At 40.7% G+C, this 27,735-nt stretch overlaps 1 protein-coding gene and 1 long non-coding RNA gene across 2 annotated transcripts in view; one reads left to right on the forward strand and one right to left on the reverse strand.

Annotated features, from left to right (window-relative positions):
* Positions 1 to 1,673: 1,673 nt before the first annotated feature.
* On the reverse strand, positions 1,674 to 8,149 carry LOC110205186 (uncharacterized). Its single transcript, XR_002323519.2, has 3 exons — positions 7,845 to 8,149; positions 7,390 to 7,442; positions 1,674 to 5,309 (listed from the first exon to the last, which is right to left on the reverse strand). It is a non-coding gene; the product is annotated as an uncharacterized LOC110205186 (long non-coding RNA).
* The window catches only part of SLCO4A1 (solute carrier organic anion transporter family member 4A1), an 82,129-nt gene continuing 61,134 nt past the window's right edge, over positions 6,741 to 27,735 (forward strand). Inside the window, exon 1 of the mRNA XM_020981543.2 lies at positions 6,741 to 6,836. The gene's annotated coding sequence lies outside the window, so the exon portion shown is untranslated. The remainder of the gene's footprint in view (positions 6,837 to 27,735) is intronic.

The raw sequence follows: 27,735 nt of genomic DNA on the forward strand, positions 1-27,735 counted from the left end.
GAAAATTTGACAATCGGCTCTTGGGAGCCAGTTTGAACCAGTTCCAGAATACTAGGCCTTAATCTCTTACACACCTGATAGCTGCTAGGTCTCTGTCGATTGAGTGCTTTGAACGATTCCTGGTTGAACCAATCATTCATAAGGACTAATTCTCAGCTGACATTTCTCTTATTTAGCCACCTGTGCACTGTTTACCCACCTATAAATACATTGACTTTCACTTTTTTATTGCATTTACAAGGTGGGGTTTGGCTTTAATCTTAAATGCCTTCTACCTTTGCACTGTCTCCAGTCCAAATTCCACTTTATTTCATGCTATCGTGTCATTTACTCTCTATGCAAAGAGAAATATGGCATTGTGGATAGAAAGCTGGCTTCAAAACCAGAAATAAATTATGGAAAAAGTATTTATTTTAAGCACTTACTATATGCAAAGCATTGTAATAGGCAGTGAAGGTACAGATAAAAGTCCCTCCTCTCAAGGAAACCATGTTTTAATAGGGTAAATAACTACCCATTTCAGTTGAAAGTCAGAAGGAAAGGTATGATGGTCCTTATGGGGAAATAAATAGCAAAGTAGGTGGTAATGCTTCTTGTTTAGCTTCACTTATATTAATAAAAATTTTTCAATTTTTCTGACATTGAACCATTTGACAGCATCAAGGACTTTGATAGTGAGAACTTTCTTTTCTGGGTTCAAGAAAGACCTAACTTCAAGTCCCACCTCTAACATATTGGCTGTGTGACCCTGGGCAGGTAAGTTAACTTCTTGGTGCTCTGAGTAACTTTCTAAGACTTCACGGTTCATAGAATGTATAGATTTGCATTAAGTAGAGGAAATTTCCTCATGTGGAAATTTCCTAAATCAAGGATCTCAATGTCTAGTCCCTATCCCCTTCAATTACATAACAGCTAGAATGAGATCATTTAATAATTGTCCCCCTTAGAGATGGGACTGACTACACACTGAAAACAAGAACAGGTATTGTGGTTTTTTTTTCCAGGTATGTTTACCAGCAAAATCATTTCCCAGTCTATGGATGCAAGTCAGTAATATCCATGAAGCATCACCTTAATACCTAATCTACATTATTTTAAAGAAAGCTTGTAAAGGGAATCAATAAGCTCTGAAACAAATTTTATTTGAAAGGTGATTCTGTGCTTTATTTTCATAAAAAGATAGAATTTTGGAGTTGAAAAGGACCTCATCAAACATGTAGTCTATATTTAGTATTTGAGTAGGATATTCCTCTTAAAATAGCCCTGAAAATTGTCATCCAACAGTCACCCAAAGACCTCTGAGTCTTTTTCTCCCCTCACCTATCTCCCTAACCTCCTTCCCTGACTCTCTTCCCTATCCTCTCTTCCTTTTGTCCCTCACCTACCTACTTCCTCCTCTGTGTTTTTCCTCCCCATTCTCTGTCCTTCCTCTTTCCTCTCCTTGTCCCTTTCCTGCCTCATCCTGTTTTTCTCCTGCCTCCTCACTTTCCTCTCTGTCTCTCTCACCTTCTACTCAACTGGTCACCTTCCTCATGTCTTTGCTTGTATTTGTCCTCTCTGACCCAGCTGATTGCCTTTCTCCACCCAATCACTGAAACCAGCAATTTGAGTCACTGCCAGTTCTAGGGTATACAATGGGCACCTCAACCATCAATGTCATACAGGGACAGGAGTCTGTGGTGGCTAAAGAGCCCTCTAGGTTTTATAACAACAATGGTGACCATGTCTGAAGTTTCTCAGACCCTGACCATAAGTAGGTGACAATTTACAACCAAAGATATTTTGAGAACATTCCCAAGAGTGAATTTGAACTGAGAAGGTTGTACCTATGGAGGGATCCAGCCGCAGAAACCTAGGGGCTCTGGGGCAATCATCCCCTCATTCAACACGTAGAGGCTATCACAACCCCATAGAAAATATTCAGCACTTACACCCCAACGTAGGTAGAGTCCTGGATCCTAGATTACTTCTTCAGAGACACTCTTCGTGGGTATAGCTTTTTCACCTGGTGTTTCCTGAGGTGGTTGTTCTCAGTCCAGGAAGGGATGGGAACTGGGCAAAATGGTCCCCAACTCCTCAACTGCCTAAGGTGGAGGGCAGGGAGAAGGAAGGTATCTCACCTGCTCCTTTTTTTTTTTTAAGAAGACAAAGATAATGTTAAAAAAAAAATAATTTCCAGTGACAAGGAGATCACTGTCTCCTAAAGTAACCCATTCACAGAGAACTTGTCCCTCTAAGTTTGGGAAGTTAGGTAAGGAGGATGATATTCAGAGGGAAATTCAGAGGGGTTCAGAGGGAAATGAGTGAGGCCCAGATAAGGAGGTAGAACACCTGGTCCTTGGGGCAAGTGAACATGCTAAAGATGAGAACCTAGAGGCAGGCAGGCCGGATGGATCTCAAGGGCACACATGCCCTCCTGCAAAACTTGCTTTTTAGTCTTATGTCCCCAGAACTACTGTCATTTCTTTTTGTAGCTAGGCTGCCAGATTGGAATTTCAAAGAATTGTATCCCCTTCTTGGCTTTGACCTTAACTTGTTCTATGACTGTGAGAAAGTTTCTTAGCCCGTGTTTCTTTTCCTAGCTGTAAACGAAGATAAAAATTCCGCAAATAGATAAAATCCACACAGTCTACTGAGAGAAGAGAACTACTAAACACAATCTTGCTTCTTTCCTTGAGGCTTCTCCAAATGTGACATCAGAGGAAAAAACAAAAGTTGTCAAACTACTGGTAGGTAGCAAGTCTCATGTCAATACCTGAACATGGAAGGATTTCCCTTTGTGGCTGTACCAGGGGGCAAATTGAACTTGGACTTCTTTCTCCTCCTTTATCATAAGTACCGTTTTAGAATACAGTACAAACAAACTGTCATTGTTCCATAATGCTACTGGGCTCTGGTCCATCACATTTGTAGTACTATGTTCCCTCTGACCTGCATTTCTTGTATTGCCTCAGACGATTTGCTTGACATGGTGGAAGAGTTAGTTTTTATTGCCATGGCATTACACAATGTACTGAAATGAAAGAGCTCACCCCCCACCTGGTGCTTCAGGGGAGATCTGAAGGCCCCCAAAAAGCATGCCATAAAGAATACTTTTTGAACAGAATTACAAAGAGTAAAGCTGAGGGCTAAGTTTGGGCAATTTTTAATTTAAATTAAATTAAATTAAAGGGCTAGAATGACTGAAACATTTATTTAGAAGCTCCTCCATTTAGTTCTTACATAATGTTTTTAAAGCAATCTGGTAACTCTCAGGACATATTTAAAGCAATATGGTAACTCAATCACTAAAGGTAACGAGTTAATTGAAGTGATTGTTCAGGATTTAGGGGTGGGGAACCTGCAGCCTCAAGACCACATGTGATCCTCTAGGTCCTTAAGTGTGGTCCTTTGACTGAATCCAAAATTGTTCTGTGAAGTTTGGATTCGGTCAAAGGGCTGCACTTGAGGGCTGAGAGGCCACATGTGGCCTCAAGGGTACAGGTTCCCCACCCCTGGCTCAGGTAATACACGTGAAGCTTGGGTTCTTAGTAAAACAGCTATAAAAAGGCATATTCCACAGACATTTTGGGATTACTATGGAATGGGCCTTAGATAGAGTTTTGCTTTCACCAAAGCCACTGTCACTATGAATTAACTTTGCTGCCAAGGGCATTGCAATATGTTTAATTCTTTGACTCTTGAAATATACATATCTGGCAAAGAAGTAGCATCAGTGAACAGTGGAAAAAAGTATGACCAGGCCTAGGTTCAACTGCTTTTGGTCTCAGTTTTCTCATCTGTAAAATGATGACTAGATTATCTTTGAGGTACCTTCCATATCTATAATCCTATGTTTTTCCTCTGTCTGAACCACTTCCTTGCTTGAGGAAACCAATTGCTTTTGGGAAACCTACTTAGGTGGATCCCAGTTGAGAGAAATGATTGCTTGTCTCTTATATTAACAACCAATTATTAAATTAGGATTAAGGCTTTTCCCTTCTATTTCCTCACTCAAAGCCCACCTTCTCAAGGACATTTCTGACCTTGCCCCCTAATTTGCCCCATCTTAATCTAGGTGTAATACTTACTCCACCATCTTTCATTGTTGGTTGACTGGTTGGAGGATAGATCCTTTTGTAGCTTGCCTGAGGTGGAATGGTCTAACTTGAGAGTTAAGAGTGACATAAATAAAGGTCACATTCCCTAGCCCCTCATTATAATAAGACCACCTCTCATTATAATATTCATTCTCTTATTAATTGTTAACCAATCAGAGTTGATTTCCACCTGTCAGGATATAAGGACATAAGGTGTGAACAGCCTCCATGATTTGTCTTTGGTTTATGAAAGTCAAATGACCATCTTTTTATTATTTGCTAGCCATAATTAATAAAATGATTGTCAATTACCCATAAATTATGTTTCTCAGACTTTTCATTCATCACACAGTGCTTAGAGTCTCCATTATCCATGATTTGTTTTCCTAGATCTCACTATCTTTTCCCTGGAGCCCTAACACCGGAATACACACTCTCTCCTCTTCCCTATCAACAAATATATTCTTTTCTTATCATTTTCTCATTTCTTTTCCTGAACTGTTTTATTGGATTTCAGTAATTAATGACTGCTTTTGATAGAAACATGTTACCCACTAGAAATTTAGCCTAAAAAGGGATTGGATTCTTCAAAATCATGTCACTATGCAGTAAAATGGTCAAAACCACATTTGAAGATGCCAAATGAAATCATATGAAGCAGCTCATACACAATTATACATGCATGCTATGACTGAAGCAGGCATTAGGATAAGTGTTAGATTGAAGAAGAAAACTGGGCTTCTACCAAAGGAAAGCTATTTTGACCTTCTAATACCTCTGCCCACTCCTACTGGCTTTGGCCAGCCTGCTGGCAAATCCCCAGAAATGACCTTCCACACTTCTTCTGTATCTTAGGTGAAATAGTTCCCCACATCTTGAATGCACTGCCTCTTCTCTTACATCTCTTAGATTTCCTTGCTTCCTTCACATCAGAGGTCATGAGCCTTTTTCTGCTTCTCTTCCAGGTATTAATATTCTTTCCATCTTGAAATTACTTTGTGTCTACTTCATATTTACTTGTGGACATAGTCCATCTCTTCTGCCAGGGTATGAATGTAAGCTACTGGAGGGCAGGAATAGTTCCATTTTTGTCTTTATATCTTCATTACCCAGTATGGTGTCTTGTGCATAGTGGGCGCTTTATAAATGTCTGTTGTAAATTGCATTGAAATTAGTTGCTCTGCCTCCTTGGTTAGGCCATTCGTACTTCATAATAGGCTTTGTCCTTTTCTGAGTAAAACATAGATAATGTTAAACAATTATGTACAGGGCATTGTGCTAAGTGCTAGATACACAGAGATGAAAACAACACAGTCCCTGGCCCTTAAGGAATCAACAATCTAATGGAAAAAATAGGATATAATTAAGTACAATATAATGTGACATGGTGAAGGTGAAACCTAGGCAAGCTGCTCCAGGAAAACTCTGAAGATGGGAAGATCACTTTCAAGAATGGGTGGAAGTTGCAAAGCAAAAGTGTTTTCTGAGCAGGAGCTTGAAGGAATACATGGATTTTGAAACGCTAGCAGGCTTCCAAGAATAGAGAACAGCCTATAGAAGGCGGCAGGGTGGGGGTGGGGTGGGAGGGAATAGGGAATGACCACATCAGGGAGCAGGTAACACTGAAATTTGCTTAGAATCTAGAATGTGGGAGAGAGAGTAGCATTAAAGTAAGGCTGGAAAGGTAGGCCGGAGGCACATCACAGAGGGCCATAAAATGCCAGACTGAGTTGAAATGTTCTTCTAAAATTTTTATGGAGTTTGTTGGTTTAAAAAAAAAATTATGAAAACAGTGAGTGATCTTGACATAGATGTGGTGGGGTTTTAATTTGCAAGGGTCCCTTCAATTAAAATAAAACAGTTCCATCCCACTGGGAGAACCTGTTAGCAGAGCTCTAGAGACCTTGGCACCAGGGCGTAGTCCTCAAATCCACCTTCCTTCCCTTCGATTGCCATTCCTTACAGTTTTCCCCAATTTCTCTATTATTCTGATAACACCTTTTGTACTCTCTCTTTTTTTGTGTCCCTCTCTGAAAGAGTTCACCCCTCAATATGGTTGATATCCCGTGTCAGTTATTTTCAGGTTAGGGCAGGAAATAGTTGTTTAATTTCACTTCCTCCACACCCAGTTTTTCCCCCCCCCACCACCATTTCCACCCCCAAAAAACAAATATTCATCTGGTAACTATCCTACTTCTGCCACTCCGCTTACTGGATGATGACTGGGCAAGCCCTCATTTCCTCATCAGCAAAATGAGAAGGTTGACCTAGAATGATCTTTTAGGTCCCTTCCAGCTCAATTTTACGAAGCTATTTCAACATCCAGAACGAATCTCCCCTTTCTCCTCGTAACCTTCCCCTCCCCCCCTTAATTAATGTTTTCCTTTTCTCCTCCCCACCTTTATTCCACGCCTTCTCGATGACCCACTCTCTCCCACAGACTTTCCTTCACCCATATCCGCCAACCTCCCTTCTACAAAGCCCTCCCAAACTGTCAATTTCAGGTGCTCAAACTGCGGCCAGCTGGGGGGGGGGAAGGGAAACAGAGGATCCTGAAGCAGCGCTGCAATTGGTCACTGTCAGTAAGGCCATAGACCTGTGCCCTCGTCCGATTGGAAGCCGCTCCAGCCACTCGAAAATAGGGGCGGAGTCTTGGTGAAAGGGGATGAATGAAGTCAAAGTGGGCAAAGGGGGAGGCGGTCAGAAAGTGTAGTAGCAGCCTGCAGCCGGTGGCTGAAAAGATACGCGACAGATGCGGTAAGTGGGGAGGACTCTGGGATCCTGATGGTGGAGGACCACGCCCCGGGGGCAGCGTCCTTCAGATTAATTGGGGCTAATCTAGTCCCCCCCCTCTTATAAAGAAATTGGGCGGGTAACCACCTGAAATAGGTTGGGGACTGAGAAAGAGGACACTTTGCCACCACCCGAGATTATCTCGAGGACAAAACAGCTCTAATTGTGAGAGGAGAGATATAGGGACTGCGTTTCTGCCAGGGATTGTATTGCCACGTGAAATGGAGAGAGCATTTGAGAGTGGGAGATGTGCAAATCATTCTGGTTCAGGGAAGGGTGTGTCAGCTCTATGGACTTTTAGGGGAAATACCCAACTCTCCATAACATTTTCTCACCTCAGTCCACGAATAAGTGTGAAATGCAGTGTATCTTATTTCCCTCATATGCCTCTACGCTGGAGGCTGTATATGTCTCTTTTGATTCTCTCCATTCTTCTGTCTTTTGGGAGGCGGGGGTGGGGGGAAGGTGGAGGTGGCGTGGAGTGCGGAGGGAGCTAGAAGGATTGCTGGAAACTGACCTGAGTTTACTGCCCATTCCCAAAGGTACGTTTGCTGCGGGTCGGGGGTGGACCTAGAAATGAGCAAAGTGGAAGAAGCAGCCTTAGAAGATGAGGCTAAGCTCAGGAAACATCAGCGTTGGCTAAGGTGATGAGAAGGGAGGAAGCTTCCAATGATGGGAGAAGCTGGAGAATATTGGTTTGCTGCTAAGGCTAGAGGCTTCCTGACAGTCTCTGGCGTGGGAGTTGGAGACAGGGGAAAAGGGCAGAGAAGAAGCTCGCCTTTCCTTAGAGCAGCTGAGGTTTCTGGTACAAGGGATTTCTGGTGTATCTGAACAGCGAATAGGAAGGGATGGGGGGGGGCATGGGCTAACGCACGGGGGCAGGGGTGTGCTGTGACCGAGCTGCAGTCATTAGATTATTAGCTCTCTTATTCCCCGTCCTTTCTGAAATGGGTTGTTATAAGACCCACGAACCTCACTGTAGCTCTGGTTCCGTGGATCTGCTCTCTCCCCGGATCTTGGCGAGGATGGAGGGGGCTGGGGTCACAAACCAGGGCCATTGCTTGCTCCCCAAAACTGGTTGCAGAGCTTCAGGCTGAGCTGAGCTGCTTGCTTTGCGTTGCGGCTGTCTTTTGTGCTAAGGAGGCGGGAGGGTGGTTGCCGCTGACTGGGGCTACGCAGAGGTTACTCTCGGTCATCCACCTGCCAGCAGAGGTTGAGTGGCTGGTGCTGCTGATTCAGTCAGGAAATCAACATTTACCAAAGGAAAGAAAGAGAAAAAAAGTTGCGTGATTGGTTTCCATCTCATTGTCCAATCATTTTACACTGGAAATCTCCTCTCCTTAAAGAAAGACCATATGAGTCACTCCCTCGCTTGTCGGAGAACAGAGGGAAGAGGGAGAGAAGCTACACTTCCCCACGCAAGCTAGGCACAAAGACTTTTCCTGCCCAGCTGGCTGCCCTGCCCAGTCCCTCCTCTCTGTTTCTCGGGCCCTCAGGGCTCTCAGTTTAATGGGATGGAGGTGGCTTTTGCATTTTCCAACCTACAGGAAAAATTCGGAGCAATACATAGCCAGCACGCTTAACTAGAATACACAATGCTATTTGGCTCCCTGTGGAGGGCTCTAATCAAGCCACTATGAGGGTGATTTTCTAAACTATCTCCCCTTGGCCCTGACTTATTCTGGTGAATGGCCTACCAGGTCATTACCAGGTAACCTGGAATCGAAAGTGCGAGAGTAGAATTCTTGCTCTGCTATACTAGCTGTGTAACCTTGGGCAAGTCTTCATTTCTCAGACCCCTGGTGCCCTCTTTTGTCAAACGAGGCTGTTAGACTAGATGATTAATGGAGGCAACTTGGTGGAAAGAGCGCTAGTTCCAGTCAGAGGCCCTGAATTCAAATTTTAACCCAGGTGCTAACTACTTTGTGACCTTGGATAAGTCACTTAACCTTTGGAGACTCAATTTCCTCATTTGGTAAAATGAGGGGGCTAGATGGACTCTGGGATCTTTTCTAGCACTATGATCTGATGTGAGTCTACTACACACCTTATACTTACCTACAAAAAGTATATGTCTGAGGTCACTTCCAACTTTCAATCCTATAAGCTACATAAGTACTCTGAGGATCTATGGGATGGATTCGCTAATGCCTAATTTGGTGTCCTTATTTCACCCTTAACCAGTAGTTAAATGGCCATTAGTTAAAATCCAGGTGACTTTGAGCTCTTTCCTGGCTTGATTGGAATTGGAACCTATTTTATCTATCTCTAGAAACGGCTATGGGATTGTGTTGTTTAAAGAAGACCCAACTCTCCCTCTGACATTTTTATGTATGTGTAGTGGGGAGAGGATAAAAATACTTGGAACTGCTATTTTAGAATTGTTCCCATATCAAAATGTGTCACTTAACTAATCACCAAGTTTAAAGCCAAGTTACAACCTGGTTATTTATTTACAGGTGGTATTGTGAAAAACAAAACCAAACCAAACCATTGCCTTTCTTCAAAAAAAGACAACTATAGATTGTGGAATCCCCATAGTCCCCAAAGCCCAGAGCCATGTTTTCCCTTAGCACTCACTGTGTCTGGCATATACTAAACACTTAATAAAGGCTTATTGATTGATTGATTACTATGAGATAAGAAGGGTTTCTTTCAAATTGCTTAGGGAGAAATCAGGCTCTCCTTGGATCCTGGGGTACTAGGTAAAATTGTTTGCTTTTCCATGACAAGCAATTAAGAGGTACAAGAACTTAAGCTGGGGTTACAGTAGATATTAATGAAGAGTTCAAAGAACAAATGCATTATGTATGTGTGGGGAAAGGTGGAGGAACTATAGCTACATACAGAAGAATATGATAATGATGGCAGAGAAGTATAACATTTTTTAATCCACTCATTCCCCTACACTGTGTGTATTAATAAATATTTAATGTATTTGAGGGCTTCAGAAAGGCTGGACTATTTATTCAAACATTTTGAGCAGGTGCCTCAGAATTCTAAATGATGATTATCTGGAGTAGCACTTCAATTTCCTCTTTCAAAATCTCAATCTAAGCATGCATTTGTTGATCCTCTCCTTAGAAGTGATATTTTTCACATGCTTTCATATAGCTAGGTAGATGATTAATAATTTTTTTTTGGATTTGAAACATCTGAGTTAATGAGCAGATGTGATTCTGTCTGAAGAAAGGCTAGGAATAGCAGTATTTTTCCACAGTTACTGTACCTGATTTTTTCAATGTCCACATTGCTCCAGGAAGTGTCTTTGGAAACAGCATTGCCTCTTTCAGGCCACTAGGGTACAGCTCAATAAATTACCCTTTGGACTATTAAATGTCTCTCTGCCCCACCACACTGAAGCTTGAATGGAATAATACCCTTTCCAGAGAGCTTAATGTCCTGGTATTCATAGGGAGTAGCTCGCCCACATGCAGGATCTGGCTTTTTTTAAAAAGAGGTTATTGCTCAGCTGTTACAAATGTCCACTGGTTAGAATATACAAATAAACTTGTTATAACTAAAATTGGAAGAGATAGTTTAAGATGAAAAGAAATAAAGATCCATTGTCTGAATATATTTTAACCGGTACAATTCATTAGTCTATTTTTATTAAATAAACCATTTCTTATATATCTGTATTCCAAAAATAAAAATGCCCAGTTAAATAAGAACAAGAAAGATTTCAGTGATTTTTTTTTTTTGCACAGTAGTAGGATATAGAAAGATTTTGTTTAGAATTTTTTTTACAGGGGGTGAGGAGAGAGAAAAGACTTGTGATTTCAGATTGCTATCGCTATACCAATGAGGTGAGATGAAGGAGTTCCCCTCTACCAGTGCAAGAGGGTGCAGGCACTATAATTTACAGAGATTTGCCCAGGATCAGTCTGTATGTGTTAGAGGCAGGACTTGAAACCAGGTCTTCCTGACTCACAAGGCATCTCCACTAGGCCACAGTGCATACCTAAATATAGGATATTTAGGCAAAATAATAATAGAAAGGTGGTTCAATGGATGGTGTACTCAGCTTAGTTAATAAGATCTGGGTTCACATCTCGCCCCTGATACTAGTTGTATGACCCGGGCTAATCACTAGAACTTTTTGTCCCATAAGGATCTCCTTAAGATGCGTATTAAGTCATAATGGGTTCTAATTGTCCCTTACACTGGGAGTTCTATACTACCAAAACCACAGATAAATCTTGTATTTTACTTTATGTTTGTTTTTGAAACGCAAGTGGAGAATTCTTATAAACAAAGATACCGTTGCATAATCACGTTGTTAAAAAAAAAAGCTCCAATGATTCATTTCTCTGTATCTAATTAATTAATTAACCTTGCAATATCCATTTCATTTTCTGTTCAGTGATGGATCAAATAGTCCCAACTTTCCAAACCTGTTGGAAGGCTAGGGTTAAAACAGAAGGAGAATCTAGAGAGGGTCCTTGTCAAGCCACCTACCTCTAGGAGATAGTGACCATCATCCAGAGGGCTTGTATGCTAATTGGTATCAATGATGTCTAAGAAAAAGGACCTTACCACCTTCTTGACAGTCAAAACTGATAGATGCTGTCCTGAAAGTATTTGCTCTTGCTGGTATTTTTCATATTATTTGTCTAGTATGATTTATGTTGAGTTTGGCAATTTTATGAGAGTAAAGCAGCCAGCTTGGAAAGAAGTCCAGTTTCCCAGTCCAGAATCCATTTGTTTGCCCACACCCTAACCTCACAGACAAAAGTCCAGATGAAGTAGGCAGACTGGAAAGTCCTAGTGATAAAAAGGATAGGGTATATGCAGACCAGGGGAGGGAAGTGCTGTTTCTGTGCTATTGTTTTCAGTGCAAAAATGGCTAGGTATGCCTCTGGGAAGGGCTTTTGGAGCGTATACCCTGGCTACATGGCCGTTGTAAAATGGCCAATTTCCAATTCCCAAATGATCCCAGATCTATTGACATTCATCAGCTTAGCTTGTTGACAAAATGCTTTAAAGCTAGGACTTTTTCAGAAAAAAATAACATTAAATTTTGGGTTTCCTTCTTAGTTACTGTGAAATCAGATTTGAAAGGTAGGTTTTGTTCTTTCTTTTACACTTTACTAAAAAGAAAATATCTGCACTTCTCATTAGGTGGTAATTATTTTTTGGTAAAGCTTTTTTTTAAAAATGTGTCAATCAGTTAGTTGCACTTATTAACCACCTACTATGTACCAGACACTATGCTAAACAATATAGATACAAAGAAAGGCAAAACGAAACAATGATCTAATGGGAAAGACAACATGTCAACAACTGCAAAATATAAGTAAAGGGTAATATCAGAGGGAAAGCACTAAAATTAAGAAATCCTTAGAAAGGCTTCTTACAGAAAATAAGACTTCAGCTGAGACTTAATGGAGGCCAGGGAAGCCAGAAAGCAGAGACAAGGAGGGGGACAGCTTGGTGGCACAGTGAATAAGAGGTCTGTGCCTAATATAAGGAAGACTCATCATTCTGAGTTCAAATCTGGCCTCAGACACGTACTAGCTCTGTGACCCTGGGCAAGTCACTTAACCCTGCTTGTCTCAGTTTCCTCATCTGTAAAATGAGCTGGAGAAGGAAATGACAAACCACTCCAGTATCTTTGTCACAAAAACCCCAAATTGCATCACTGAAAAGTTGGACACAGCTGAAAACAACTGATGAGGAGGGAGAAGATGCCAAGGGGGGGGGGGGACAGACAGATAAATTCTTGGAGTCAAGAGATGAAGTGTCATGAGTGAGGAATAGCAAGAAGGTGAGGGACACTGAATTGCAGGGTATATGAAGGAGAATAAGGTGTACAAAGGAGTCAGGTTATGGGGGTTAAAGAGGGCTTTGAAAGTAAAACAGATTTTATATTTGATCTTAGAGGCAATAGGGAGTTACTGGATTTTATTTAAAAGGGGAATGATATGATCAGACCTGGGTTTGAAGAAATCAATTTAATAGCTATGCAGAGGATGTATTAGAGTGAGGAGAGACTTGAGGTAGGGAGACCAATCAGAAGGCAGTTGCAATTGATCAGGTTTTAAGTGATAAGGGTCTATAACATGCTAGTTGCCATGTCAGAGAAAAAGGGGCCTACATGAGAAATGTTTTGAAGGTAAAATCAACAGGACTTGGCAATAGATTGGATATAGGGGAAGACGTATGAGAAAGAGTGAGGAATCCAGTATATGACACTTAGGTTGTGAACATGGGTAACTAGGAAGATAGTGGTATTCTTAGCCATAATAGGGAAGTTGGGAAAAGGGTAAGGTTTGGTGGGGAAAGATAACAAGTTCCATTTTGGGTATTTGGATATAGATTTGAGTTTAAGATGTCTGTGGGACATCCAATTCAAGATGTTAGGCAATTGGATCTTCAAGACAGAAGACTGGGAGAGAGGTTAGGCATGGGCAAAGAGATTTGGGTGTCATCTTCATAGAGATAATAATGGAATCCATGACAGTTAATAAGATCACCAAGGATCACATAGGCTAGAGGGAGAAGAAAAGAGGCCTTAGGAGAAAGCCCTGGGAACTCCCACTGTTATTGAGCATGATATGGATGAAGACCTAGCAAAGGAGACAGAGAAGTCAAAGGATATGTAGGAGGGAGAACCAGGAGAGGGTGATGTCGTGAAAACCTAGAGAGAAGAAACTATCAAGGAAAATAGTATTTGACGGTGTCAAAGACTACTGAGAAGTCAAGAAGGATGAGAATTAATAAAGGGACATTAGCTTTCATATGTAAGAGATTATTAGTAGCCTTGGAGAGCAAATTCAACTGAATGATGATGTCGGGAGCCAGACTGAAAAGAATTGAAAATAAGAGGAAAGCAGAGGTATCCGCGATGAATAGCCTTCTTGGTGAGTTATCATCAGACATGTTGAAAACTCTTCAAAAATTATTCTGAAAAGAACAGTTACCTTTTTCAATTTGAAGACAAAATGGTGTTTGGCACTAGAGGCTAGAACTAGGAGTAGGGGATCAAAGTTGTAGTAAATTGGTATTCTCGATCAATCAATTAATAAGCACATATTGAGCTCTTGCACATGTATAAGCATGTGTGTAATGGTCACTAGATAATTTTGGGAGGTACAAGCAGCTGGGGGAAATTTAGAAAGGCTTCATGTAGAAGTTGGTACTTGAGCTGAGACTTGAAGGGAATTAAGGATTCTAAGCATTGAGGTGAGGAATTCAAGGGCAATTAGGTGGTATAGCATAATATAGAGCCCTGGACTTGGAATCAGGAATCCTGAGTCAGATAATTGCTAGTTGTATGATTATGGGCAAGTCACTTAACTCTCCCAGGCTCAGTTTCCATATTTGTAAAATGGGGATAGTAATAGTGCCAACCTCACAGTGTTGTTGAGAGGATTGAAAGTGTGCATGTAGGGTGTCCCAAAAATCATAGTGCAACTTTAAACTATTAAAACTTTAAAAGTGCACTAAGACTATTGGGACACCCTGTACATTTCAAGTGCTTCACAAATTTTAAAGAAGCATATAGAAGTTAGCTATCACTAGCACTATTATTGCCATTCCCAGGTATGGGGGACACTCAACACAAAGGAGAAAAAGTAGGAGATGCAATACTGTATATGAGGGACAGCAAGAAAACCAGTTTGACTTTGTCATGTGTGAGTGAAGAATGATGTCTAATAAGACTGGAAAAGTCAGTCAGTAAACATTTGTTAAGTGCCTACTATGTGCCAGTACTGTGCTAAGTGCTGGGGAAAACAGATTGTGGCTAGTCTGAGAAGGCTTTTAAATACAAGAGCAATTATACTTTCTCCCAGGGTTAATAGGGAGCCAGTGGAGTGTATTCACTAGGGGAGTGATGTTGCCTGACCCGTACTTTAGGAAAATCACTGCCATGTGCAGAATGTATTGGAGAAGGAAGAGACAACAGGGAGATCAATGAGGAGGAAATAGTCCAAGTGCTGTTGTTGCTGTTCAGTTGTGTCTGATTCTTCACGACCCCATTTGCAGTTTTCTTGGCAAAGACACTGGAGTGGTTTGCCATTTCTTTCTCCAGCTCATTTTGCAGATGAGGAAACCAAGGCAAACAAGGTTAAGTGACTTGCCCTGAGTCACACAGCTAGTAAGTGTCTGAGGCTGAATTTGAACTCGGGTCTTTCTGACTCCAGGCCTGGTGTTCTATCTATTGAACCACCTAGCTGCTGTTCCTCACGGATAGAGGTGTGGACTTCTTCAGCAAGTGGTAGGTTCACTATCTTTTTGAGCAGAGACTGAATGAGCACTGGGACGTCATACAGAAGGATTCCTAATTCAACTGTGGGTTGGATTCTGGGGCTTTCAGTTCTCTCCCTGCTCTCTTTTCCCAAATTAAATTGCTAAATACTGACACAGCTTCTGTAGCAAGCCTCTACTTGCATATAAAGGTCGTTTTGAAGATAATCTTTTATTGTTGTTAAAGATCTATTGGTAGGAAAGTAAAAAAAGAAACTATTTTTGTGGGGCATTTCACATGTAGGGGGTAGACAAAAATGAGGGGGTATGAAAGCCATGCAGATCACATCCTTGTCTTCCTTCCTCGTTTGCCTTATCCTGCTGTGCCAAGTATCAGGACGGGGAGGTCCCCAAAATATTCCATCTGGATCCATGTGATCTGAAAATTCTCAAGCATGGAAAAGGACATATTGTTCTCTGAAGGAGGGGAAATGGAAAAAATATAAAAAATGAGAAGCATGCTATTGTTTTAGGACAAGTGAGATGCTTGACGGACTTGAGGATTGAGAAGTAAATCTATCTTTCAACAGCTGCTAGGCAGGCTTTGTCATTCTTGCTGAGTGTGGGAGATCAGAGCAGATAGAACTCCGGACCTGGGAGCATATCTGGGCAAAGTATTCAAATTCTAGCAGATGTTGGATTTCAGGGGCAGTAGGCACATGCTATAGCCCCCTTCAGTCCTCTGCCATTAGAGAAACCCCAGAGCTGATAGTTAGAATATGGGTGGCTGGCATGGTATAAGTTATAGACTTGGCCAATGCCTCCTCTCGCTGAGAGAGTATCTAAGAGAAAGGGCTCAGAATTGGTTGGTTTTATGGATTTCATAAAGCTTTGTTACTTGGGGAGCTATGACCAAACCTGTTTGTGTTGGTTTCTACTCTGGGCTACCCTGCTCCAAAATAATTTTTTAAAAAATGCTATCCTGTCAATATTTAGTTTGGAGAACAAGAAGTCAGGATTCCCTAAGCACTTTAGAAAAACCTTATTTCTCTGGAGGTCAAGACCATTTTACCTTCTAGCTCTCTGCATTCATATTAAACTGTAGAGAAGTGTCAGTCACTGCAAAGTTTCTTCTGCAGATGACACAATTTTTGGTGGGTTGATTGCTTCAGGATTGCTTTGGAAAAGATAATGACTCTTCCAACTAGATATTTTAAAAAAGCATTCTCTTTACAATGTTACTAGCATTGCCAAAGGTTATTAGATATAATGACTCAGGGAATAATAATAATTAATAATAATAAATAGCTGACACTTATCTAGCACTTAATATGTGCCAATCGCTTATCTCATCTCATTTGCTCCCCACAACAACCCTGGGGGATGGCGTTATTTTCATCTTCATTTTACTGATGAGAAAACTGAGACAAGCAGAAGTTAAGTGATTTGCCCAGAGTGACACAAGCCAGTAAATGTCAGAGGCAGAATTTGAACTCAGAGTAGACTGATTATCAGTTGGATCTGAAAGAAATCTTAGTCTTTCTAGCTTGACATATACAATCCTGGTTGGGGAGGGGATAAGAATGGGAATTGAGTTGCATTGAGGGAAATTAGGTTTAAGTTTCTAGAATGAGACTTGAAAGGGGTACACATAGGCATGCCTGTGTATTGCCTTTTCAGATTCCTACTACATTTGGCTCTGGTCTTAATTAAGAAATGCTTTCTCTCTCATCTACTTTATGAATATATATATATATATATATATTTGCAATCAGGGCTAAGTGACTTGCCCAGGGTGGCGTAGCCAGCAAGTGAAGTGTCTGAGGCTAGATTTGAACTTGGGTCCTCTTGACACTAGGCCCAGGACTCCATCTACTGTGCCACCTAGCTGTATGGCTCTTCTTAAAACTCATTTCTCCCTAGTGGGCCACAACCCAGCAGCATTTACCAGTCAGACTGCCCAGCAATTGACTATACAGTAGTGCAATGATGACCAAACCCTATTTTCCAATGAGGTGGAAACTTTGCTCAGATACTTGATGCTTTAAAGTATGAACCCCTCGGTGTCTTAGCTCATTTAGCAATAAATGTAGATCACTAAATTCTGACTCAGCCTACAAAACACTCAGGAGATGGTCACTTATCAATATCTGAAGAAGCATAGAACTTCAGAACAGAAAGTTCTGGACATTTTTGGTCTCAGGATCCCTTTTGACTCTTGACTATGGAGTCCCCTGCCCCAGGAGCTTTTGTTTATGTAGACTATATCTATTGATATTTACCAAATTAGAAATTAAAATCTCTTAGTATTATTATGAAAATAGTTTTGACTTCTCAGACCCCCTGAAAGGGCCTTCGGAATCCCTGGGCCACACTTTGTTCCATGAATAACAAGCCTTCTTCCTCAAGCTTCTACCTTATAGCATCACTGCATTTGTTTCCTGGCATTTTGATTTACTATTTGTCCTTGGGATACAGTTGAGGAAACAACTGATTATTCATGGTCTCTTAATGAAAAACCAGAAAGGGATTAGGTCAATGTCTAGTAAATGCAGACTATGTTCAGCTTCAGGCAACTAGGTGGTGCCATAATGCATAGAGCCCTAGGCCTAAAGTCAGGAAGACTCATCTTTGTGAGTTCTAATCCATCTTCAGACACTTACTAGCTGTGTGACCCTAAGAAAGTCACTTATCCTGTTTGCCTCACTTTCTCATTTGTAAAAATGAGCTGAAGAAGGAAATGGCAAACCACTCCCAGTATCTTTGCCAAGAAAACCCCAAATGGGGTCTTGAAGAATCAGACACGACTGAACCCACATTCCAAACTTTGTGCTGGGGAGACAAAGGGACAGATAAATCCCTCAAAGAGCTTTCATTCTTTTAGTGGAAATAGCGTTGTAATTATATAAGGGAAGAAGTGTTTATTAAGAACCTACTCTGTGCCAGATACTGTGCTAAGCACTTTATAATCTTGAGAGGTAGGTGATCTTATTCTCCTTGTTTTACTGTTGAGGAAACTGAGACAAAGAGAGATTAAGTGACTTACCCAGGGTCACACAGTAAGTATTTGGGGCTGGATTTGAACTCAGATCTTCCTGATTCTAGGCCTAATGCTCTAACTACTACTGTTCCGCCTAATTTTTTCCTATATGTATAAATACAAGGCAAGGGATTAAGGGAAGATTTTTTTTTTTAGGCAACTGGGGTTAAGTGACCTGCCCAGGGTCACACAGCTAGTAAGTGTCAAGTGTTTGTTCCGAGGCCGGACCTGAACTCAGGTCCTCCTGACTTCAGGGCCGGTGCTCTATCCACTGCGCCACCTAGCTGCCCTGAAGGGAAGATATTAATTAATGTAGTGGGGGAGGGGGGTCTGGAAGGGTTTGGTGTATAAGGAGGAGCTTGGGCTAAATTTTGGAAAACAAGGAATTGCAAGGATGACCCTGATTTAGTCTCTTGGGTTTGTTTTGCTTTACCTTTTGCATAGGTAATTCTCAACAGGATTTCCCTGGCAATGAGATTTTTTAAAAAACCATGTTCTCCAATGTAGTCATCTTCTGGGTCTCTGCTTCTTGGAGAATCAGGGCTGGTTTGTTGTCGGTATCAGTAGCAGCTCCATTGAAAGCCAGAGACCTTGGCACATAGGACAGAAGTCTTAAAGTTACAACAACAACGAGAAGCTTGCCAAATAGCTCATTTCAGTGTTCGCCTTGAGAGTCATCTCTAGTGTTGCACATTTGCCATTGTTTGGCTAGATTCCAAAAGCAAAGCCCTCAGAGAGCTGGGCAGCATCACTGCATGCTTAAAAAGAGACATCACCAGATTTGTACTCCAAGGAGGTTGGGGCCATGTTTTCAGTAAGTGTCCTCCCCATTTTTCCTAGGCTTTGGTCTGGGAACAGATGGATAATGATAGGAAAGCATATGGTGCTTGAAGTTCCCCCACATACAGCTTGCTGTTGTCTTCCTGGAACCTTGTCTTCTGTGTGCTCTCACTCATGTAGCTGCTTGAAGGAGCTTGAGCACTCACCCCACACTCTTGTTCTGGCCACCTTTCCATGAACTTCTCTTTCTGCAGTTATTTGCTACTGCAGTCACTGCAGGCACTCAGGAGTTCCCTTCTATGGTTAAACAAAAGAATAGGCCTGGCCCTGACTCACCACCACTTCTTCCTTGTCAGGCTTGAAGGCTTGCACTTCTTTGGGGTAAAGAAAAGCCCCTGTAGCCACGTGTTCTCACGGATACTGCACACAGCAGTCTACTCAGACCAAGAGACTGGAGCTGCCCCTAGATCTTCCCCATCTATGTCCTTTTTTTTCTTTCTCTGATAAATTGTATTCTTCCATATTGATTTTCTGTTGTCTGGCTGACCCTTTTTGTCTATTCTCTTTGAAGAAAAGACAGAAACAGTAATCTTTTTCTTCCCCTTTAATTGCTAAGAAGTAAAATGAAATTGACTTAGTTCTATCAATCCCATCCATTCCATTTGAAAAAAAATCTACCACCAAAAATGTTTCATAACCTCCTCTTTGCTAAGTCTCATCCTTATTGTTGTCTGAGAGGCAAAGATGGTGGAATGAGCACTGGATCTAAAATCAGAAGACCTGGCTTTCAGTCTTGGTCCTCCTATCTGATAGGTGTGTGACTTTGGACAAGTCACTTTGTGCCTCAGTTTCCTCATTTGTCAAATGGGGATAATATTTATTTATACTGCCTCAGGAGGTTGTTGTGAGAACCAAATGAGAATAATGTTTGTAAAATGTTTTGCCAATCTTAAAACATTTTATAAATGTCAGCTATTAATATCACTAATGATTATATCATTATCATTGTTTAGGGCTATTGTGAAGTATTTGAGGAAGAGTTCTTGACTCTAATACCTACTTTCCAATGTGATGGGAATTTTTTTTAGAATAGAATCATAGATCATTTAGATCTGGAAGAAACCTTAGAGACAGTTGAATCCAACTCTTATATTTTACATATAAGGAGACTGGGATAAAAAGAAGTTAAATGACTTGTCCAGACTCACAGAGCTAGTAAGTATGTATACATACAACTAAGTATACAGAATTTTATATCTGAGTCAAATATTATGAGTCAAAAAATAGAAAAGGCAACAAGGGTCATGCTGGCTTACGTTATCATCTTCAAATAGCTCACTGCCTAAATGCAAATATGAATCAGTATCACAGTATAGAAACTGGGAGTGATTCAAGCTTAGTACTCTTTCACCTGGGAGGTCAGAAAAGTGTCAGCATGGATTCCCCTTTTTAGACTACAGGATTCTGGGCAGCCACCTCTTCAAAGTGGATTATCGAGCAAAGTATGACTTCTTGTCCAAAAAACTATTATTTAGCTTTGCTCATCATCTCTTCATAAGTCCTCCCCGATACAATCCTTTAATGTTAGCCTTCAAGCAAAACTTGCATTATTCCCCCTCCACAGAAAACTAACAGCCTGAATGTAGAAATGCTCTTACACGTGGTAATTATATATGCAAATTGGGAGCCCCCATGATTTGCCTGCTGAGTGTTCATTCCCCAAGCTGGGCGGGGGGGGGGGGGGGGGGGGGCCACATGGTTTCTATTTTATTGCTTTTGTCCTTTATGGTGAAAGGGGTAATAAGTAAAAAGTGACATCATAGAAATACAAATGAGTCTAAATATATAAAGAGGGGGAAGAGAAATAGCCCAGATTAGGGCATTTGGTAGCAGCATGAGGAGAAAAAAACAGAAGTGTACCTGAGTGACTTCATTGTGAAAGAAGATTCTAAAGGGACAAAACCCAGGAGAGTGCCAAGAAACCAGAGGCGATGGGGAGAGAATGAACACGCTACATGTTGGTAGCAATTGGGCCAAAAGTTGGGAGAACAAAAGCAAGACCATTAGGTTTCATAGGCTAACCATCTTGATTGAAAAATAGAAATGAAACTGACAATTCTTAAACAGTTTCCATTTTCTGAGTGGACTCTAGTTAATTGGAATTCAGGGTCTCTCCTCTCAACCTTGCTAAAAATTGCCTTTGGAGTGCCAGTGATCAACTCTTAGCTCTGTTTCTCCCCTGAGGAACTGTCCATTACCTCTAAGAGAGAACAGTTTGCCTTAGTCATGGCTAGGCTGTTCCAGCTAGCAGCTGAATTGGAATGTGGACAAATGACCTGGGCATCTGAAGGATTAAAATGTTATTCTGAGATAACCCTGGGCATGTACTAAAGAGGCCACATTGCAAGGTTAACTCTGTAAAGACAGAAATCTTAAAGTACATGTGTATTATGCCCGAAACTGGTAGATTATCAGACAAGGTCTCTTAATCTGGAGTCTACAGACTCTTGAGAAGTCTGTGGATAGATTTCAGGGGGTCTGTAAACTTGAATGGGAAAAGATACAATTTTTTTTCAATATATTTGGTTTTCTTTGTATTCCATGTATTTTATTTTATGTGTCTTAAGACATTTCAGGAAGGATTCCCTAGGAACCAAAAGAGTCCATGACAGAAAAAAAGGTTAAGAACCCCTGATCTAGAGTCTATTTTATAATCGTTTCTGAGAAATGAAAAATGTTTTCAAGAGATTAAAAAATTTAATATTTTTATATTTTATCTATGTATCTAATCTTGTTATAGCCTTTATGTAAAATCTGTATTGCATCTCTGTAGGCTTTGGTTGGCACTACCAAGCTAGAAAGGCTTCAATGTACGCGATGGAGGTGGGGGTGAGGGTGGGGGCCAGAAACCATTCTAATAATGAGAGTTGTCCAAAAGAGGAATGGACTGCTTTGGGGAGGTATTGGGATCCCTCTTATTTTCATCAGGTCAAAGGATGAATAACCACTTGTCCAGTATTCTGAAGAAGGATTCTTATTCAAGTATGGGTAAGACCTCCAAGCCCTTTTTCAGCTCTTAAGATTCTGTCTGATTCGTATCACAATCTCTTTATGACTTAATAGGCAGCTTCATGGGCTACTGTATTTGTCTGTCTGTCTCTGTCTCTCTCACTGTTTGTCTCTTTCTGTGTCTCTTTCTTTGTCTCTGTGCGTATGACATATACACAACACACACACACACACACACACACACACACACACACACACACACAGAGTAATCACCTAGTAGCTAACCATCAGTTGAATTTACTGGTCCTTGACATTGGATGAATAGAATACTTTCCAGCTTGGGGAAAACCTCCCAGAGCTTATAAAATAGGATCCCATCCAAGAAGGATTTTATTGGAAGACCTTCTACCAAGGCCTTACTTCAGTGCTTCATCGTAGCGTAGGAGTGTCCTTGGGGTTTTGAAGACTGTGCTAATAGAGTGTACGGGTTCTGATCAGCCTTTCCAAGCTAAAAAGGCTTCAAACATGGGCCAAATGAAGGAGAGTGTGCTTTTTGTCCAAGAAGCAACCCAGCTAAAATAAGAGAGGCTCATTACCAGAAGGCAGCTGTAGGGCGATGAATATTTTTGGTCCCAGTAACTCATGAAACTGTGTACTAAGTTGTGGAAAGTCTTCTGTCTGCATCACGGGGACTTTTTTGAAATGCTGAAGACTACCAGAGTTAAGCACTAATATTTGCTGGCCCATGTTTAGCCTATGCAACAGGGAAGGCATAGCAGGGGACTAACTATCTCATAAGGAAAATAAAGACAAAGACAAAAATAAATTCTAATAGCAGGCACAGTGTGATAAGTCTGAAAAAAGTTTATTGTGGTTCTGTCCTAAAAACAGCTGGGCTTCAATTCCTGACCTGTGGCTTATTCTTTACTAGTCACAGGCTCTCAAAATAACATTTCTAATAGGACTTTAAGTTAGAGAATGAAAGAAAAAATAAAGAGATATATAAAGAGATATATATCTACTGTGTGCAGAGCGCTGTGCTGGGAGAAAGAGAAAGATAATTAAGATCTTGTCCTTCCTGCCCTTGTAGTTTAGGGGGGAGGACAAGACAGACTGATAGCCATAATGTAGAACAAAATAGAAGTGTTTGAAGGTACAGTCAAAGTGTTGCATGAGGTATGAGAAGGGAAAGTCATTTCTGAATGGCAAGATCAAGAAATGTCTCACAGAGGGTCATAGAATCATAGGTTAAGCTGGAACCTTTGATGTCATCTAGTCCATCTTCATTTTAGAGATGAGGAAACTGAAGACCGGGAAGGTTAATGGACTTGCCCAAAGGTCTGTTCTGACATTTGAACTGCGTCTTTAAGACCTAGCTGTTAACTGACATTTGCCTTTGAGTAACCTGAAGACTCCCCATTTGCCTTGCTACCATTCTCCTTCCTCCCCCCAGCCTTGCTCAGGGAAGTGATAATCAAACGAATAGTTAAAAAGGGCATAGCATTCTACTGTCCTATGGCTCAATTCAGAATCCTTGTGACTCAGTTGCAGACGCTGCTTTCCATGGGTGTCACTTCCTATTCTCTCATATCCATCAATGTCAGTCCCATCCCTGCTATGCCCCTAACCAACTCCCTTTTTATTGACCCCTATGGAGCCCCCATTCTACTGGTAACAAAATTTTCTTTATGTTGGACTTGTTCCTTTTATCTCCTTGCAGTCATAGAAACCTGGACTTCCTAGAAGACACTGCCTCTGTGCCCACACTTTCTAAGTACAGATGTAGATTCACTCATCCCTACCCCCCCACACACACACATTGTGGGCCACAAGGAGGAGTAGGCATACTTCTTGCTCCTCACTGCTTCTTTCATAGTCTGTCGTCCTACCTTTATTCAGCAACCTTGTCTTCTTTGAGGAAAATCCATCTTAACAATCCATCCAAATAATCCTAATAATGTAGCATCCTATCTAGATCCCGGTGGTTATTATCTACCAGTTGCCAAGGCATTCTTTCTCCCTTCTCAAGACACTCAGTACCTGATTCAGTTGTTCTCTCCTTTGCAACCTCAATATTATACTGAGAACTTCAATTATGTGTTGATGACTCCTCAAGTACCCCTGCCTACCAATTTATTAGTTTCCTCAACTTCAATGACCTGCACCTTCATTGTACCACTATAACTCACAGGGATGACAACATCTTCAATTTTATCATCACTTATAAGAATTCCACCTCCACTGACCATAACTCTTAAGTTATTGTATCTTTTCTAAAGCCTCCTATTCTTCCTTCTTAACCCTATATATTTCAACCCTCCTAAACCTATTTTTGGCCTCACCTGTAAGTCACTACATCCTCCCTTCTTTTCTTGGCTATAATCCCTGCTCTGACTTCACTTTCTTTCCTTCAAAATCCTGACCTTGTATTTAATCAGTCCAACTGTATATTGTCCTTTAACCTTGAGTCACTTAACCCATTGTCCCATTGCCACTCATCCTTTTCCAAATCCCAACTCAACTGGTTGATTATAACACACTATTAACTGGCTTTTCTGTTTCTAGTCCAGGGATTCTTAAACTTTTGTGTATGGACACTTCCGCAAGTCTGGACCCCTTCTCAGAATAATGTTTTTGAATTTACAAAATAAAATACACAGGACTACAAGACAAACCAATTATGTGGGGGAAAAAATGTGTATGTGTATGTATGTGTAACCAAATAGACATTCCTAAAGCAGAAAGAAGACCCTATCATTTCCCTGCTCATGAAATTTCAATAGGACAAAATATAAAGATTTCAAGCCTTTTGTTATCTGGCTCCAACCTACCTTTCTAGACTTATTACAAATCCTTTCCCTTCACACATTCTGTATTCCAGCCGCACTGGCTTACTTGTTGCTCCCCATGTGCAATATTACATCTTAGTGCCTTTGTATAGGCTGTTGCCCATGCCTAGAGAACACTCCTTCCTCACCTCTGCCCCTTAGAATCCCTAACTTTATTCAAAGAACAGCTGAAATGCCACCTGCTAAGGTAAACATCTAGATCCTTACCTTTGCCAGTGCCTCCTCTACTCATTACTTTGTATATATTTTGTATCTATTTTCTGTATATCTGTTGTTTCTCTTTGGTAGAATGCAAACTTCTTGAAGGCAGGGATTATTTCATTTTTGTCTTTGTATGTTTAGAGCCTGGTGTACAGTAGATATTTAACAAAGATTGAGTGAATCAGTGGGATTTTGATAGGTTGAGATGGGAGGCATAAATGAATTAGGTCAATGAAAGCCTTTTCTTTGTCTATTATCCCAAATAATTGGTGTGGCTTAAAAAAAATTTTCTGAAGAATGGGAATGGGAAAAAATGCAAGAAAATTCAAGTTGAACCTATGACCCCTGGGTAACTGACTCACTTCTTGTCATTTAAGAATTAAAAATGGTTTCTATCTTTATGTATTTTGTAATTATATGAGTAAACCTATCCACTTGTAGAGGAAGAGGGAAGATGAGAAAAATTCTGACAAAAGGAAAGCAGAACTCTTATAAATGAAAGCTAATAACCTGTTCTTTTTTTTTTTCCTTCTCAGAATGGCTTGTTTTTTTCCCTATTATTTGCATAAGACAGTGGTCAGGGGACTATGAAGGAATTTTTTTTGTTGCTGCTCATATTAGTATCAGGTGCCATTTTCTCATGGGTGCTTAGGCCTACTTCTAGGGGCTCCAGTTTTCTTCCTTATCAAAGAGCACCATAGCTTTAGATGGGAGAGCAAAAGTATATTCTGGTGATCTATTCAGACTAAATAACTTATTATTATGGATAAACCACAGGATTTCTCAATAGGATAGACAAGAGAGGTACATGTTCAGTCTCTACTGTAGCCTCCTTAATGGATCTATCAGGGTACACAAAGTACCCTCAACACTGGCTCCATCAGAGGGAGCAAAGTATGCCCTCTTGAACACAACAGGCTCTCTCTTTTTTAGATGCCAAAAGTTAATGAATGAAAGAAAAGCATTTATTAAGGATTTGCTATGTACCAATCCCTGTAGGAAGAAATGCAACCCTGATTAAAATCATGCCACTGAAGCCAATGGTTTGCATTTGACATATTTCAACATGTGTCTGCTACATGACTAGTTTCCCTTTCTCCATGGAATCCATATGGTCTAGCAAAGCTAAAGATTCCAGGGGAGGGGGCTACCACTGTTTGTGACTTTACCTCATGAGAAGTTGCTTCAAAGTCCCTAAAGAAGACACAGCTGAGTATGCCTGCCATAGTAGAGTCTAAGACCGTGATTAATGAATATCAGAGAGTCCTAACCTTGAGAGAGGGATCTCAGTAACCAGCTAGTCCAATTCATATATAAAAGGAAAACAGCTCTTATCCAACCTTAGCATGAGAAGACTAGTCAATTTATTGTAGTTGTTTAAAATAAAATATCTGACCTCACTTTCATTTTTAGGTATTTATAATGAATGAAAGTGTGGCAATATTGTCCTTACTTGGTGCAGTGGTAAATCCTTCCCCCTCTTTGGGCCTTAGTTTCCTTAGCTGCAAAATGAGGGTGTCAGACTTAACAGATTTCTAAGATCCTTTCTACATCTGACAGTCCCGAGATTCTATGAGTATTAATCAAGTATTTATTGTAAATGCTTTGAATAAAACTGCTTGACTGAGGAATAAAATGCCAGAAAGATTAGTGTTTAGCTGGGCTCAGTCACATAGCTTTCATTACTGACAGAGATGAGGTAGGACAATGAGAGAATTTGCCTACATAGCAGTGTAATAAAGGAATGCTTTTAAGTATATGCATTTTATAAATGTTTGTCAGTTGACTGATTGGAACATTGGAAAGACTATGAGACCATGACTCGTATTCTTGTTTAGTCATTTTTCAGTGGTGTCTGACTTTTCATGACCCCAGTTGGGGTTTTCTTGACAGAGATAGCGGAGTGGTTTGCCATTTCCTTCTCCAGCTCATTTTTCATATAAGAAACTGAGGCAAATAGGGATAAGTGACTTGCCCAGGGTCACACAGCCAGGAAGTGTCTGAGGCTGGGTTTGAACTCAGGAACATGAGTCTTTCTGACTTCAGGCACTCTATCCACTGTGCCACCTAGCTACCCCTGACTTGGAATAAATGAGATGATGGCTTTTCAGTCTTTAAAGCACCAACTCTTACAAGGTGCTTCCTGAAACAGAATATAGCCTATACAAGCATCCTCTCTTTTAATAGCAATTACAGCACATTTACTCATATCCTCAGGAGAGAATAGCCTTGTACTCAGGAATAATAAGTGGGTAAGGATAAGGACTTAATGCCAAAATGATCAGAAAATGGATTCTGTGCTTGGACAAGAGTTTGTAGGCATCAACTTGCTTAAAAACAGATCTGGACTAAAAAGAAACTGCCATGTGGCTAAATTAAATTTAATTTAAAAAGTGATTTTTCAGATGTGTAGATAAGGAAAGACTTCTGACTCCACCATGCTTTCTAACATCTCAGTTTCTCTCGTGAGAATGTCTAAGGATGTAGAACCTTTGATAAGGAAAGATTACTGTTAGAATGTAATTTAAAGGGATCAATGTAAAGTCCTACATTTGAATTTAAAAAGTCAACTGCCAAAATACAAGTTGGAGAAGCCATGGCTGTACAGTATTTCCTGTTGAAAAAAACGCAGGGACTAGGGGAGAGGGAAGAGGAAGTATGTGGTATATTAAGGCAAGTTCAACATGAGTCAATGATGTGACATGTCAACCACAGAAGCCAATGTGATATTAGGCTATAATGATTGAAACTTAGTTCTCAGAAAGAGGAAAATTATATTTTTACTGCATTC

The sequence above is a fragment of the Phascolarctos cinereus genome, unplaced genomic scaffold (genome assembly GCF_003287225.1).
Source record: "Phascolarctos cinereus isolate Bilbo 61053 unplaced genomic scaffold, phaCin_HiC Scaffold_2;HRSCAF=192, whole genome shotgun sequence".
Taxonomy (NCBI): domain Eukaryota; kingdom Metazoa; phylum Chordata; class Mammalia; order Diprotodontia; family Phascolarctidae; genus Phascolarctos; species Phascolarctos cinereus.